Genomic DNA, 14,202 nt, shown 5'->3' with positions numbered 1-14,202 from the left:
AGGTTTGTCTGGCATGACTTCTTTCTCTGAAACCCATGTTGACTCTTTGTGATTATGGCATTGCTTTCTAGATGTTCGCAGACTCTCTGTTTAATGATCTGTTCCAGAATCTTTCCTAGTATAGATGTCAGACTAACTGAACAATAATTGTTGGGATCCTCTTTTTTTCCTTTTTTGAAGATGGGGACAACGTTTGCCCTCCTCCAGTCTGCTGGGACTTCTCCTGTTCTCCAGGACTTCTCAAAATTACTGCCAATGGCTCCGATATTACATTTGCCAGTTCTTTTAATACTCTTGGATGTAGTTCATCTGGTCCTGGAGATTTATATTCATTTTGATTAACAAGGTACTCCTCTACTATCTCCTTATTCTTTGCTGAAATTCCCCTATTCTGTCCTCTGCTCCATTATCCTCAAGTTGAGCACCCTTTGCCTTTTCTGAGAAGACTGAGGCAAAGAAGGTGTTGAGTAATTCTACCTTTTTTCTGTGCCCTGTTAGCATTTTGCCATCTTCTCCATACAAAGGAGGGTCAGGCACACAACACAATAGAGGCCATTACCAAATAATAATAATAATAATAATAATAATAATAATAATAATGTAGTCCCTCCACAACACAATGGAGGTGAGGTCATGACCAAAAAATAATAATGATGATGATGATGATGCAGTAGTCCCTCCCAAACAAAATGGAGGTGTTGACCTAATAATAATAATAATAATAATAATAATAATAATACAGTAGTCCCTCCACATTCGCCAAATGTGGAAAAAACTGCAAATAAAAATAACTCTATTCTTTTTACCTGAGAGAACACTTCTCTAGGAATTTCTAGGTCCTCCAGGGCAACTCTATGGTCAACATCTGCCAGACATTGATCATAGACTCATGCTGGAGGACCTACAAATGCCTAGAGAAGTGTTTTCTTTAGGAACTTCTAGGTTCTCCAGCACAACTCTATGGTCAACGTTCAGCTCAATTGCACTGGAAGGACTTGATTCCTAGAGAGAACATATTAATCAAAACTGCAAATAATCGAACCCGGATCTCCAGAATCAGAGTCCAACACTCAAACCACTATGTGATGTTAGCTTTCCCATTTATAATACATTGGCGCGTTACAGACCGCCCCTTTGGGGCGGCCTGTAGGCGTGCCTTTCCCTGGTGTATTGGGGCCTCAGAGCCGCTGAGGCCCGATCCGCCGCTTTCCGGGCCGCAGGGAAGCGGCAAAAGGCCCCTTCCCTGCAGCTGGAAAGGGGTGTCCTTGGGGCTTGGCCCCTTTCTCCCTTGCGTTGCTGGGCGCAGCTGTCTGAAGGCTGCAGCCAGTGATGCAAACCAGGAAGGAGCGCCGAAACGGAGCTCCTTCCTGCTCCACGCAAAGGGCGCATTAAGCACCCTTGCACGGAGCGATGGCGTCATGTCCGCACCGCCTCATTTGGAGGCGGCGCGTTCGTGACGCCATCATGGAGGCGGCCGTATGGAATGGCCACCGCCATTTTGTGCGTGCAGAGCGCGTATTAGGGTTAGGGGTGTGCGGAAGCACCGCCCTTTCCTAACCCTAGTACGCGCTCCGCGCGTACTTTAATGGCGGTCTGTAGCCCGCCATTGACTGTATTTTATTATTATACTGCCATTGTTGTTGTGTGCCTTCAAGTCGGGTTCTGACTTATGGCAACCCTAAGGAAAATCTATCATGGGGTTTTCTTGGCAAGATTTGTTCAGATGCAGAGTGACGAGATGTCCTAAGCACTGCAAGGGTGGACAAAGCACTGCAAACTGTAGTGCAACAAACACTCAAGAAAAATGTGGGAGCTTATAAAATAAAAGCTCAAAACACTCATATAAATGTAAACTCATGCTTCTTAGTCATGCTGAAAATGGAGGACATTGTGAAATTAGAAGGCTGAAATGTAGGACATATCCTGGAAAAGGAGGGCATCTGTTACCTTGTTCAGAGGAGGTTTGTCTTTGCCCTTCCCTGAGGCCAAAAGCATGTGACTTGCCCAATGTCACCCAGTGGGCTTTATGACCCAGCTGGGAACTGAACCCTGATCTCTAGAGTCGTGGGAGCCAGTGTGGTGTAGCATTCTGAGCTTTGGACTAGGACTCTGGAGACCATGGTTCAAATCCTTGCTTGGCCATGGAGACCCACTGGGTGACCTTGGGCAAGATTCAGCTTCAGAGGATGGCAAATCCCTTCTGAAAAAACTTACCAAGAAAACTCCATGATAGGGTTGTCATAAATTATAAATGACTTGGAGGCACAGAACAAGAACAACTCCAGAGTCGTAGTCCAACACTCAAACCACTATGCCACACTGGCTCTCACACTTATATTACATATACTGTATTTTATTATGTGCTGAGTCATATTTTCTGATGAACTTATCTTTATTAGAATGCTTTGTTGACTTGCAATATACTTATAGAACTCTGCACAAGATCAATGCTTAAAATTGTACTTTACTAGCAGCAAACCCTTCACTAAATTTATATTTAAATTATTCCTTTCATTTGTCCATTGTGATGAAATTAGGGGTAAACTTTCAGCATTTACATTGTGTCCTCAAGCATCCTATTTCCTAACATGTTTGCTGTCCTTTTCCCCTCTGAGAAACAAACAAACACACCCTGAGATCTAGGGGCAAGTCTTGGCTGCTGCTGCTGCTCTTAGGAGGAAAAACTTCAGAAGGATCCATCCTATCCTCCTATTTGCTGTGAGGGCAGGCTGCCAAGTAGACACATTTCCCAAAAGAGAACAGCAAATGTGGCATTACTTAAAGAGATTCTTAGTTGTGCTCAAAATGGACATTTTGAAATTCATTCTGAACAGAAATTTAAAATGTAGGACACATTCTGAAAAAGGAGGATGTCTGGTCACTTTGTGGTGTGAAGGAGCACCTCTTTCTCCTCAGCTCCTAAAAAAAGGAAGGCTTTTCAGACACAACTAAGGCTGGAAGCTAGCCTTCTTGTTCATTCTCTCTGTGTGGAGAGAGCAACAGTGGTCAGTGGAGAAGGAACGCCACTCTGTATGCCCAGGTCCAGGAACATTTTAAAATCATGTCACATATTTCAGTTCTGATATGATAACTAGACTCTATTGTTGATCCCATCTTGGCACCAATGCAAGCCTCCAGCAAGATGGAACATTAGATCTTTTTTTCCATGGAGGAGGCAGGTTAGATAAACAAGCAACATAAGAAATGCACCAAAAGGAGTCCTTTACTGATGTGAAATAATCCAGTGCATTCCTAGGGCTTTCTAGGTGTGTCAGAGAGATATGTGAACATATTACTTCTGTTGATTTTGAGAAATAAGGAAGAACCAGGATCTGAAGCACTGCCCAAGAAAGCCCCAAATGCTTATAACATTCTGAGGCCCTGTTTCTGAACACCATCACTTACTATGCCCTGCAAACTGTTCCCTCACCTCAGGAGATTTTTGACTACAGCAGCTACCCAACATTGTGCAAGGAACAGTAGTCAAAAAAGGAACAGCAGGAAATCTCAGTAAGTGGATTTTGCAATTAAAAATATGTGTTAGGCCATCTTTTAGGGCCAAGTCCTCATAGGGTCTCTTCCTTCATAAAAATACAGAGTCACAATAATGATATCACTGTAAACATGTTTAAACCCAGTATGAGAGCAGCATAAAATACTGCAGTGAGATGAAACAACAAAATACAGCAAAAGTGCAACAATAAATAGCAACATCTGAGTCAGCACAGTATCATTAAAACAAAATAATTTGGCACCAGCCCAACTAGCAGTAGGAAAATATCAAGGGGAAAATGTTTTCAAATAGGTCCTTAAGCATCCTCTTGATGGTTTGCAATAATAGTGCCTTATCAACCTCTGTTGGAAATGTGGGATCCCTCCTAAAAGACTGTCTCCCTTATTTCCATCGATCTCATGGTTCATATGAGCAGGCACATGGGAAGGCCTTCCAAAATGATCTTAAAGCATGGGCATGTTAATAGGGATGTAAGTGATTGTTCAAATAGTCAAGTCCCAAACTATTTAGGGCTTTAAAGGTGAAAAGGATTACTTTGAACTGGGCCCAGAAAAATAACAGCAAGCGGTACAACTGGTATAATACTGGTGTAACATGCTGCAACCAATATCTTAGAAGCCACATTCTGCACAAATTGAAATTTCTGAGCAATCTTCTAGTATCTAACCCTGGAGCCGTTCTTTAGGTCAGTGCATTTCAAGCTGTTTGATGTGGGGGACCAGCAACCTCTCCTCACTGTATCTCTAAACCAGGACCATGCATGTGTCCATAGCCATACAATTGTTTCTTTTCTGAAAACTCACCAGAGCCAAGCAGCCAATGGTTCATGGATGTGCACCTCACCATGGACCACCACTTTGAGCAGCACTGTTCTAGGTAGCACTGTAGGTAGCATAACAGTCTCTACACTAATAAAAGCTACTTCCATCAGTGTCATGCATGCTTCCACAGAATGAGTCAGATCTAGGAACATCCCTTGCTACATACATGATGCTTCACGTGCAATGCAATGCTATCCAAACCTGAATCAACCAAAGGCCTTAAAACACTGTTCAGGGGATATCAGGCTGAGATTCAGTCAGGGTCTCATTAATAGAATTATGTGTTGAATTCTGCACTTGACTAAGGCAGAAGGGAGTGGTAATGTCATTTCCACTGCTCAGGCCAGTAAATACACTTAACCTAGAAGCCTGTATAAGGGACACTTAGCACCATAGTATCTACACTGGCCTGTTGTTAAAAGACGTCCTTGCTGGTCTCACTGGTTGCTTTATAGCCACAGTTTGATGGGAGGTGCACAAGGTGATATTTTTTGATCTTTTGCTTCAAATCTCCTGTGAGCTTGAGTCTTGATATCAAGAAAAGAAGCTTCTTGAACAGCAATGCACCACATTATCCTGCAAGAAGGCCAAATGACTCCTGAAAGCACCTGGGGCAGACTTGCTCACAGGCTATAGCAACAAGATGCTAGCTTGTTATGTTATTATGCTACAGATGTGCTTTGCTCATGGGACTTTGGTTGCTTGAGTCAGTGAACACAGGATCTGATATTTTTATCTGCCTCTTCCAAACAGATGCTGAGATAGAAGGAGGACCACATTTGTAGTACAGATGCTGTATTTTCTTTATGCCGTGCATTATCACTAGTTTGTTGGCACAGAGGTTGCATAAACTGGCACAGCTTTCGAATTTCACGCGAGGAACATAAGGAATCCAGAAGGCTTGTGTCATCTCACTAGCAGAAACTGAACCTGTAACTGTTTTACCTGTATGTTCTACTACCACCCACGCTCATAGCAAAGAAAAACGTTTCCAAGAAGAAAAAAAGTCTACTCTTCAGTGCCATCTTCTGGTAAACCAGAATAATAACAGATGTGATAAATCTCTTTTTACTAACCCAGAATCAGACTAAACATGGTTTTTGAAAGGAATGAACTTGTTGACTGGAAGCCAGGGATCCACTGTCCTCTAACCCATACCATGTCACTATTCTTCAATTCAATTTGCATTGAAAGAAATTGTAGTTGTTTGTATGTTAACTGCCTTCAGGGTGACCTCAGCTTATGGCCACCTTGGAGAAAGGGTCACCATGGATCAAGACCAACTCGAGGGTGAATATTAACTACGAAAATGAATGAGACATCTCCAAAACTCCCTATCTTCAACAGCCCTGATCAGGTCTTGCAGACTCAGGGCTGTGGATTCCTTGATTGAGAACTTTGTTGCACCCATTTTTTTCACCGTTACAGGTACGGGAAGAGGATGCTCGTGTGCATGCACAATCAGCCAAAAACGGATTTTATTGCATGCCAAATCATCCTCCAAAAGGCCTCATTCCATCCCCCGGCACTAATATGTCCCATTCAGTGCTGAGGGGCATCATTTTCCTTGGTCGGAAAACTTCCGACCAGAACATTTAACGCCCCTCAGCACTGAACGGGGACGGCTTGGCATTGGGGAACGGAATGGGGCCTTTTGGAGGACGCTTTGGCATGCAATAAAATCCGTTTTTGGCTGGTCGTGCGTGCACATGAGCATCCTCTTCCTGTACCTGTAACGGTGAAAAAAACGGGTGCGATAATATTCTGAGTCTAACCACCAGTAATTTGGTCTTCCTCTTTTTCTGCTGCCTTCTACCTTAAGTTCAGAACACACTGCAGAAATAATCCAGTTTGAGACCACTTTAACTGCCCTGGATCAGTGCTAGGGATTCTTGGGAATTGTAATTTCTTGTGGCACCAGAGCTCTCTGACAGAGAAGGCTCAATGTCTAAAGAAACTACAGTTCCCAGCATTCTCTACCATTGAGCCAGGGCAGTTAAAGTGGTCTCGATTATTCCTGTAGTGAATTATTCCTGTAGTGTGTTCTGGACCTCACTTAGCATTATTGTCTTTTCTAGTGAGTTACACCTTCTCATGATGTATCCAAAAGCATCCTGGCCTCCAGGGGAAATTCTGGCTTGATTTGTTCTAGGACCTATTTACTTGTCTTTTTTGGTAGTCTATAGTATCCACAAGACCCTTCTTCAGCACCACCACATCTCAAATGAGTTGATTTTCTTCCTATCATCTTTCTTTACCATCCAGCTTTCAGATCCATATATAGTGATGGGAAATACCATGGCATGGACAGGCCTAACTGTTAGTGATCAGTGAAATGTCTTTGCACTTGAAGATCTTGAATTTTTCTTTCATAACTTTTCTTTCAAGTCCTAGTCTACTTATGATTTCTCGACTGTAATTTCCATTCAGGTTAATGACCAATCTTTAACTACTTCAATTTCTTTGTTGTTAATACTGAAGTTATAATTACAAAAAAATACTGAAGTTATGTAAATCTTCTACAGTCATTATTTTTCTTTTCTTAATATCCAGCATCAGACCTGTCTTAGCACTGTCTTCCTTGACTTTCTTCAGCAATTGTTCCTGATCTTTAGTAGGGAGACATCTGCATACTTTACACTGTTGATATTAATTCCTCCAATTTTTACACCTCCCTCCTTAGAGTTCAGTACTGCTTTGTGTATGATATTTTCATCTTACGTTAAATAAATATGGTGATTTGATGAAGCCTGAGGAGCCCTGGTGGCGAAGTGGTTAAATGCTGGTACTGCAGTCACAACGTTGTAAGTTTGATCCTAGAAGAGGGCTCAGAGGTTGACTCAGCCTTCCATCCTTTCATAGATTGCTAAAATGAGTACCCAGCTTGTTGGGGGCAATTGGCCTACAGAATGTAAACTGCTTAGGGAGTGCTAGTTCACAGATAAGTGGTATAGAAATGTACTTGCTATTGCTATTGCTGTTGCAGCCTTGTCTGACCTCCTCTCTCACTGAAAACCAGACTGTTTCTCCATATTCTGTTCTGACATTAGCCTCTTGCCCTAGGAATGCATCAGAAAAGTCCTTATGCATCAGGACAGTCAAATATTGTGGCACGCCCACTTTTTGAGAGTAGTCCTTGGTTTTTCATGATATTTACATTCAAAGTATCTATTCAATTATTATGTCTTTGCTGTAATCTATAAAGCACATGCTGATTTTATTTTGGAATTCTTTGTTGCATTCCATGACCAACAATATAGAATCATAGAGCTGGAAGAGACCTGTTTGCAGTGTAATCTTGAGTGCCTTTTCTTGTCCAGCACCCAGCTGGACATCTGTTATTTCTTGCTCTATATATGTTACAAGTCTTTCCTGGAGAATTTTGAGCAGGACTTTGCTTGCATATGTAATTAATACAATGGTTCTGTGGTTACTGCAATCTTTTGTGTCCTCATTTTTGGGAATTAGAATGTAAATTAAGCATTTTCAGTCTGTGAGCCACTGTTTTGCTTTCCATATTTGTTGGCAGATTTTAGTTAGAATTAGAGTGGATTATGTCTCTGTAGATTGGAGAAGTTGTATTAGTATGTCCTCTGTTCCTGGTGATTTATTCCTCCCAATGCTCTGAGTACAGAATTCACTTCACTTTCTAATATATGAAGTTCGTCTTTGTATGAATCATCTTCAAATGAACTTTTCATCTCTTCATCTCTTTTTTTGATAGTTCTTCTGTGTATTGTTTTCATCTTTTGTTTGTTTATGGTTGTGTACTGTGTTCTTTGGCTGACTGTAGAGCATACCCATCATTGATTTAAATTTCCCTTTGATTTCTCGGATCTTGTGGAAGAAGTCTTTTGTTCTTCCTTTTTTGTTTTCCACCTCTATTTCTCTGCATTGATTATTGAAGTAGTTCTCTTTATCTCTGTCTACTAGTCATTGAATAGTTGCTTTTGCCTGCCTGTTGTACTGTAAGAGATGGTAATGTCAGTTAGCTGTGTCCTGGTCAGCAGGAGAACAGATCCCCATCCATCACATTGGCTGTGTCCCGGTAAGCAGGGATTAGGGCGATTGGGATCAGAGTCATTGCATAGTACTGTAACTTAACACATTCATAACTTCCCAACAATATTCTGGCCATTATGTATAAATAGTGAATTAATATGGTTTTGAAAGACACTTCATTTTACCACAGTTGTCTTATCTAAATACAGAGCAACCCTTTTGTGGGTGGCAAAATTCAGACTAATTCTGGAAAACAGCTTTAGAAGATCTTGTAGACATACCAGTTTCAAACAAATACCAGTTTTAAATAATCATCAGGGAGCTGCATCACCATTCAGAATTTGCTTCAGCATGGTGGACAAGGTACAGAAAGGTCTCTTCCAGTGGGCATCAAACAGGATTGACTTGAGTTGTAGAAATTCAGCACATTCCTAAGATTCATGTACCAGAGATGAAATCTGTCACTGTTTATCAGTCCTTCCAAAATCTACAGCTATGTCACTTGCTCCAAGCAGTATTAAATTTGCCAATAGTTATTGCTGGCAATTCTGAAACATTTCCCCTATGGGTTCTATAGTATAGTCTCTTTCTTCTTCTTGAACCATATTGCCAACTGTTATTTAATTTCTTTTATACTTTTATATTGTGCACATTTTCAGTATCAAATATTACTTTGGTTTCACAGTTTCTATTTTGATGTTTGGAGGATTGTATATAGAACTGCAATCATATCAAATTACATCAAAGACAGTATCTTTTTCTCTGTTTTTATGGTTCCTCTTTAGGAAAACAAGCCAAAATACTTTATCTTCCAGTAGTTCTCCTGCTGTGAAATATGTCTTTTAAAATCAGTTAATGATTATATTAAAGGTGTACAAAGAATCAGTATTCCAATATTATATGAATCAAATTTGTTTCAAATCCTCTCAGTATGTAATTTTATTACTATATAACACAATTAAGCTTCAATCATCCCTTACAAATAGGTATTATCACAATGACGAACTTTGACAGGCTATACGTTTGACCAATGTAAGTATCTTCTCCAACTTTCTTAGTCAGGTGTTTTTACTTTGTTAATTTTTAGTTTTGAATAGTTAGCAAATGTGAATCTTGCCACCCATGAATGGTACAACCTTTCTGTGGTGGTGACACTGCATGCTGATGACAGCAGTGCTGTGGTAGGGTCTCCTATATCAGATAGGTCTTTGCTGAGGAGCCACACTATGGGCCCGAACAGACAGGCCAAAATAAAGCTGCTTCGGCTCACTTTGGAGGTATGCTGTTTAAATGCTGCATGCATCCTAAGAAGCCATAGGCCATGCCAAAGCCACGCTCCAGTCCTAAGGACTAGAGCCCAGTTTTGGTGCAGCTTCTGGCCTCTTAAGATGTGTTTGTCATTTAATCAGCATACCTCCAAAGTGACCCGAAGCAGCTTTATTTTGGCCTGTCTGTTCAGGCCCTAAATTGCCAAACAGCTACTGGGCAGCAGCAATAGTGGGGAGTGAATATATGACACCCTATAAATGAGAGACCTCCACGTCAACCTATAATCAACAGCCCTGCTCAGGTCTTGCAGACTTGGGGCCATGACTTCCTTGATTAACTTTATCCATCTATAATGCAAGCTTTCTCTTTTCATACTGCCTTCCACATTATCAAGCATTATTGTCTTTTTTGGTGAGTCATGTCTTCTCAGGGTAAGACCAAAATACAGCAGTATCAGTTCAGTCATCTTGGCTTCTTGGGAGAGTTCAGGCTTGATCTTCCCTAGGGCTCATTTGTTTGTCTTTTTAGCAGTCCATAGCATCTGTAGAACTTTTCTCCAGCGCCACATTTCAAATGAGTTTATTTTCTTCCTGTCAGCATTTTTTTACTGCCCAGCTTTCTCAACCAGACATAGAAACTGAAAAGATGACAGCATGGACAAGCCTAACTGCAGTATTCAATGATATCTCTTCACACTTCAGGTTCTGGTCCTTCCAAGTTCTAGTTTTCTGCTTTCTTGACTTCATTCTGATTAAGGACTGAGCCAAGTTATAAAAACGCTTGGACTAGTTCAATGTCTTCATCATCTACTTTAAAATTATGCATATCATCAGTGGTCATTATTTTTGTTTTCTTTAATGTTCAGCTATAAACCTGCCTTTGCACTTTCTTTCTTGACTTTCTTCAGTAATTGTTTCCTTGCACAGAAAATTAATGCAGTGGTCCTGGGATTAATGCAATCCCTGGTGTCACCTTTCTTGGGGAGTTGGGATGTGTATTGAGTGTCTCCAATATATGGGGCATGGTTTCATGCAGTGCCATCTAACCTGGGAGTCTCATTTTATGGCACTATCTTTTGTTTCATTTTGGGTTGTCTCATCATAGGTTTTTCATGATAAAAGATCTATTACTTGCTAATTATTCTATATACAAATCTATCCTGTAGCTATTTTTTAAACTTTGAGTCATGCTATAAATAGAGGGCAAGCCATGGAGGCTTAAGTTTAAATTTAAAATTCCCTTTGGTATAGTCCAACATCACTGCATTTGTCATATTTCAGCTAAGACATTTCCCATAGATAATTAACCTGGTTTAATGAGAATTTAGACATTGGCTCCTCCCAGTGTACCAAATCCGTCCCCCCCCCCTAAATATATTCCATTATTAGAGGAGAATTCTTATTTGGAGGTCACCCTGATGCATTTCCCCCTCTTTGTTCTACCTATAGCACATTCATTTGTTATCAGTACACACAGACACACACCCAATCTTCTTTAAAAGGTTTGATATACTTAAGACAGAAGTAGGGTAATACTATGATAATATGACATTTTGAATTAATAGAAAGTATTTAGAAGATATGAGATTTGACTGTTAAGCTTTATATCTACTGGTAATGAGAGGCTGAAGTTCAGTCTGAACAAGTAAGAGATCATAGAAACATAGAAGAAATAAATTAGTGAAGAGATACTCTTAAACTAAAAATATCAGAAAAATACCAAGAGGCTGTGGGGGGTGGAAGAAATGAATGGTGGTGACATTATTTGTTTGTTAGAATATTATATGTTTGTTATATGTTTGTATTGGATTAATGTGAAAGAAATTTCTGTATGCTTGTTATGCTTATTTTATCTTTTTTGTTTATAAATTCAAAAAATAAAAATAAAAAACCACATACCCCACCAATCTTCTGCCCAAGACACCTTACTTTTGGGGGCAAATAATTGGAATGTACTTTCAGGATGCACAGGTTTGTTGCACAAGGATTTTTGATGTCCCACACTTTCCTAGGCCAGTCTTTTTTTAAAAAACAAACAAACAGAAATCATCTCAACATTTCACACTATTACAAACACATTCATACCTCTTTGGTCCTTAAAAAACATGCGTAGCTTTTTAAAGTATTTTAGATATGTATACTGTAAAAAAATATTTTGGTCTGTTTTTAAGTGATGTGTTTATCTATTTATTGTACATCAGCTCAGGGGCTCTGGCAGACTGAGTGGTGATATAGAATTGCTTAAATGAAATAAAATGAATATTATATCAAAATACATAATAAGCAAGCTGGAATAGATGTACAAGCAAGGGCAAACTATTAAGTGGATAGTGGGCTGAGCAAACAGCAAAATAATTTACATTGGGTTTTATGGTTCTGAATGGCTGAAATATAAAGCACACCTAACTTTTGGTTGAGTCTATTTTATTTTCATTTTGTTTGATTATGCTAAACTGCTCCAAAGAATCTAGCAGCAAAAAACAGTCTACAAATTTAATAATAATCTCTCTCACTGGCTTTCTCTATCACACACACAGACTCTCTCTCTCTCTCTCTCTCTCTCTCTCACACACACACACACACAGAGCGATCCAGAACATTTTGATCAGCGGTGACTATGATGATACTAGCCATCACTACCCCCAGACTTCCCTGTTTTCTCTAAACTTGGGTTCAGTCCTCACAATAAGGAGTGGATTTTGCTGCAACACTATATTTTTATGAGCTCCCACTATTGTAAAGCTATGGAAAGTACTTGGGGAGAGTACTTGATTTGAATTGACAATTAAGACCCAAGTACTATACAAAAGTGTTTCTGGTGATGAAAATGTTTATAAATGGTTTAGTTTACTTAGTGTTTCTGACAATGAAAATGTCTATAAATGGTTTGTTGATATAGTTTGATGTATCTGCCTACAATTTTGGACTCTCCTTGGGAGCTTGATGGTGGGAACATCATGAAAAGCAGCTACAATTCTGCATTTACCACTACACTATGGTGTGTTTGCATATGTGAGCACACAAATCTTTCTATCTCTACCTGTACTCAATATCCACAACAGTTCTTGTGGCAATCATGATGGCACAACACTAAAGTTAATATGACACAGTGTCTGCATATCTTTTTGTAGTACTATGCAGAACTTGGAGCCCTCTTTCATCTTGGATAGTTACAAGAAATATGATGGCATAGTGCCTTGTATTAAATCCTTACTAAGAAAAGTCATACCAAATGAAGATTAATGGGCAGTAAGGTAGGAGTGCAGACAGTCCCTTCATTAAAAGGTTATTTATAAGTGAGCCTGGATCTAGTGCCATAGTACAGAGGGTCTCTGCTGCATGACCTAAGGCAATACATATTAATTTCATTTTACTTCATTTAATCTGTAAAACAACACTCAGTCTCCCCTGTCCCTTCATAATTCTAAAGCAATCTATGCCTTGGCAATGAAAAGTCTTTAATTTTTTTGGAGGATTCCAGATAATACCGGAGGACCATAATTCTGTACTAGTCCTGGAGCATTAAAAACATCCTCCATCTCAGCTAAGAGTGTTAATATATTTACATTACTATCATGCTGACAAATATGGAATCCAGTTTTAGAAGCACAAAATCATATCTGTTGGGAGGGGTAACTGCAAACATTAAGTGTGCATAGGGCTTCACCTAAAAATTATCATGTGATTACTTAGGGTGATCAAATGAATAGCAATTTTTTATTTAAAAGGGAATAAGGGAGATGGAAGGGGGAAAGAAATGTGATAGAACCTTTAAGACTAACTGGTTATTATTTTAGCATGAGCTTTCATGGGTATTAATCCACTTCTTCACATGCAGTAGTGAATGATATTAAGGCCTCAAGTATAAAACATATTTATACAGTTATGGCAGTGGATTAGAATGCAATAGGATCCAGAAAAATGCATAAAATAATTTGATTAATCATCTTTTAACTAAATAACACATTAAACAAAAAGAGGTTTGCATATCAACACAAAGTAAATAAATATGCTTTTTTTTAGACATTGAAAGCAGAGCAAGGAAATTTACAATACATGAAAAAAACTACCGTTAAATCCTACCTTTGAGGCAGCTTATAAGCTTGAGGCAACTGTTTCAGTGTTAGAAAAAAGGGGTACCTTTTCCTCTTCTTTATTTTTTTAAAATTTCACATTCCAAAATGGCCTAAAATGCAAACAAGTACACCCTTAACTTGAAGCCTTAAGATCAAAATATACTCTAGGTGATATTGGTCACAACAGTTAATCAACACTTCACTCGATTAATCTGTTAACTAATGGCTGCAGCTCTACTGATGTTTTAAGGTTTTCTTTTCTAAGGACTGCATTTTCGGGCTGTTTCCCCAAGCTGTTGTAAACATTGGGGTGAAATGCTCTAGAAAGCTATGAAAACGAACTCTCCAAAATCGCTTGAAATCCACCCAGCAATGCAGGCTGATGTAACAGGTGGATGAGTCACACAAGCTAGTCAGGTGCAGATGGAGAATCAGAGTTGTCAGCCAATCACATTCTGTAATCAGTGTATGGCAAGATGAAACCAGCACATATATCTCTAAGATCCCTCCTTCAGAATGTT

At 39.5% G+C, this 14,202-nt stretch overlaps 1 protein-coding gene across 1 annotated transcript in view; it reads right to left on the bottom strand.

Annotated features, from left to right (window-relative positions):
* The window catches only part of DAGLA (diacylglycerol lipase alpha), a 162,649-nt gene extending 148,724 nt beyond the window's left edge, over positions 1-13,925 (bottom strand). The window contains exon 1 of the mRNA XM_042464710.1: positions 13,689-13,925. The gene's annotated coding sequence lies outside the window, so the exon portion shown is untranslated. The remainder of the gene's footprint in view (positions 1-13,688) is intronic.
* Between the last annotated feature and the right edge of the window lie 277 nt (positions 13,926-14,202).

Source organism: Sceloporus undulatus, chromosome 1 (assembly GCF_019175285.1).
Source record: "Sceloporus undulatus isolate JIND9_A2432 ecotype Alabama chromosome 1, SceUnd_v1.1, whole genome shotgun sequence".
Lineage (NCBI taxonomy): Eukaryota > Metazoa > Chordata > Lepidosauria > Squamata > Phrynosomatidae > Sceloporus > Sceloporus undulatus.
This window is presented reverse-complemented; position numbering and strand designations above follow the sequence as displayed.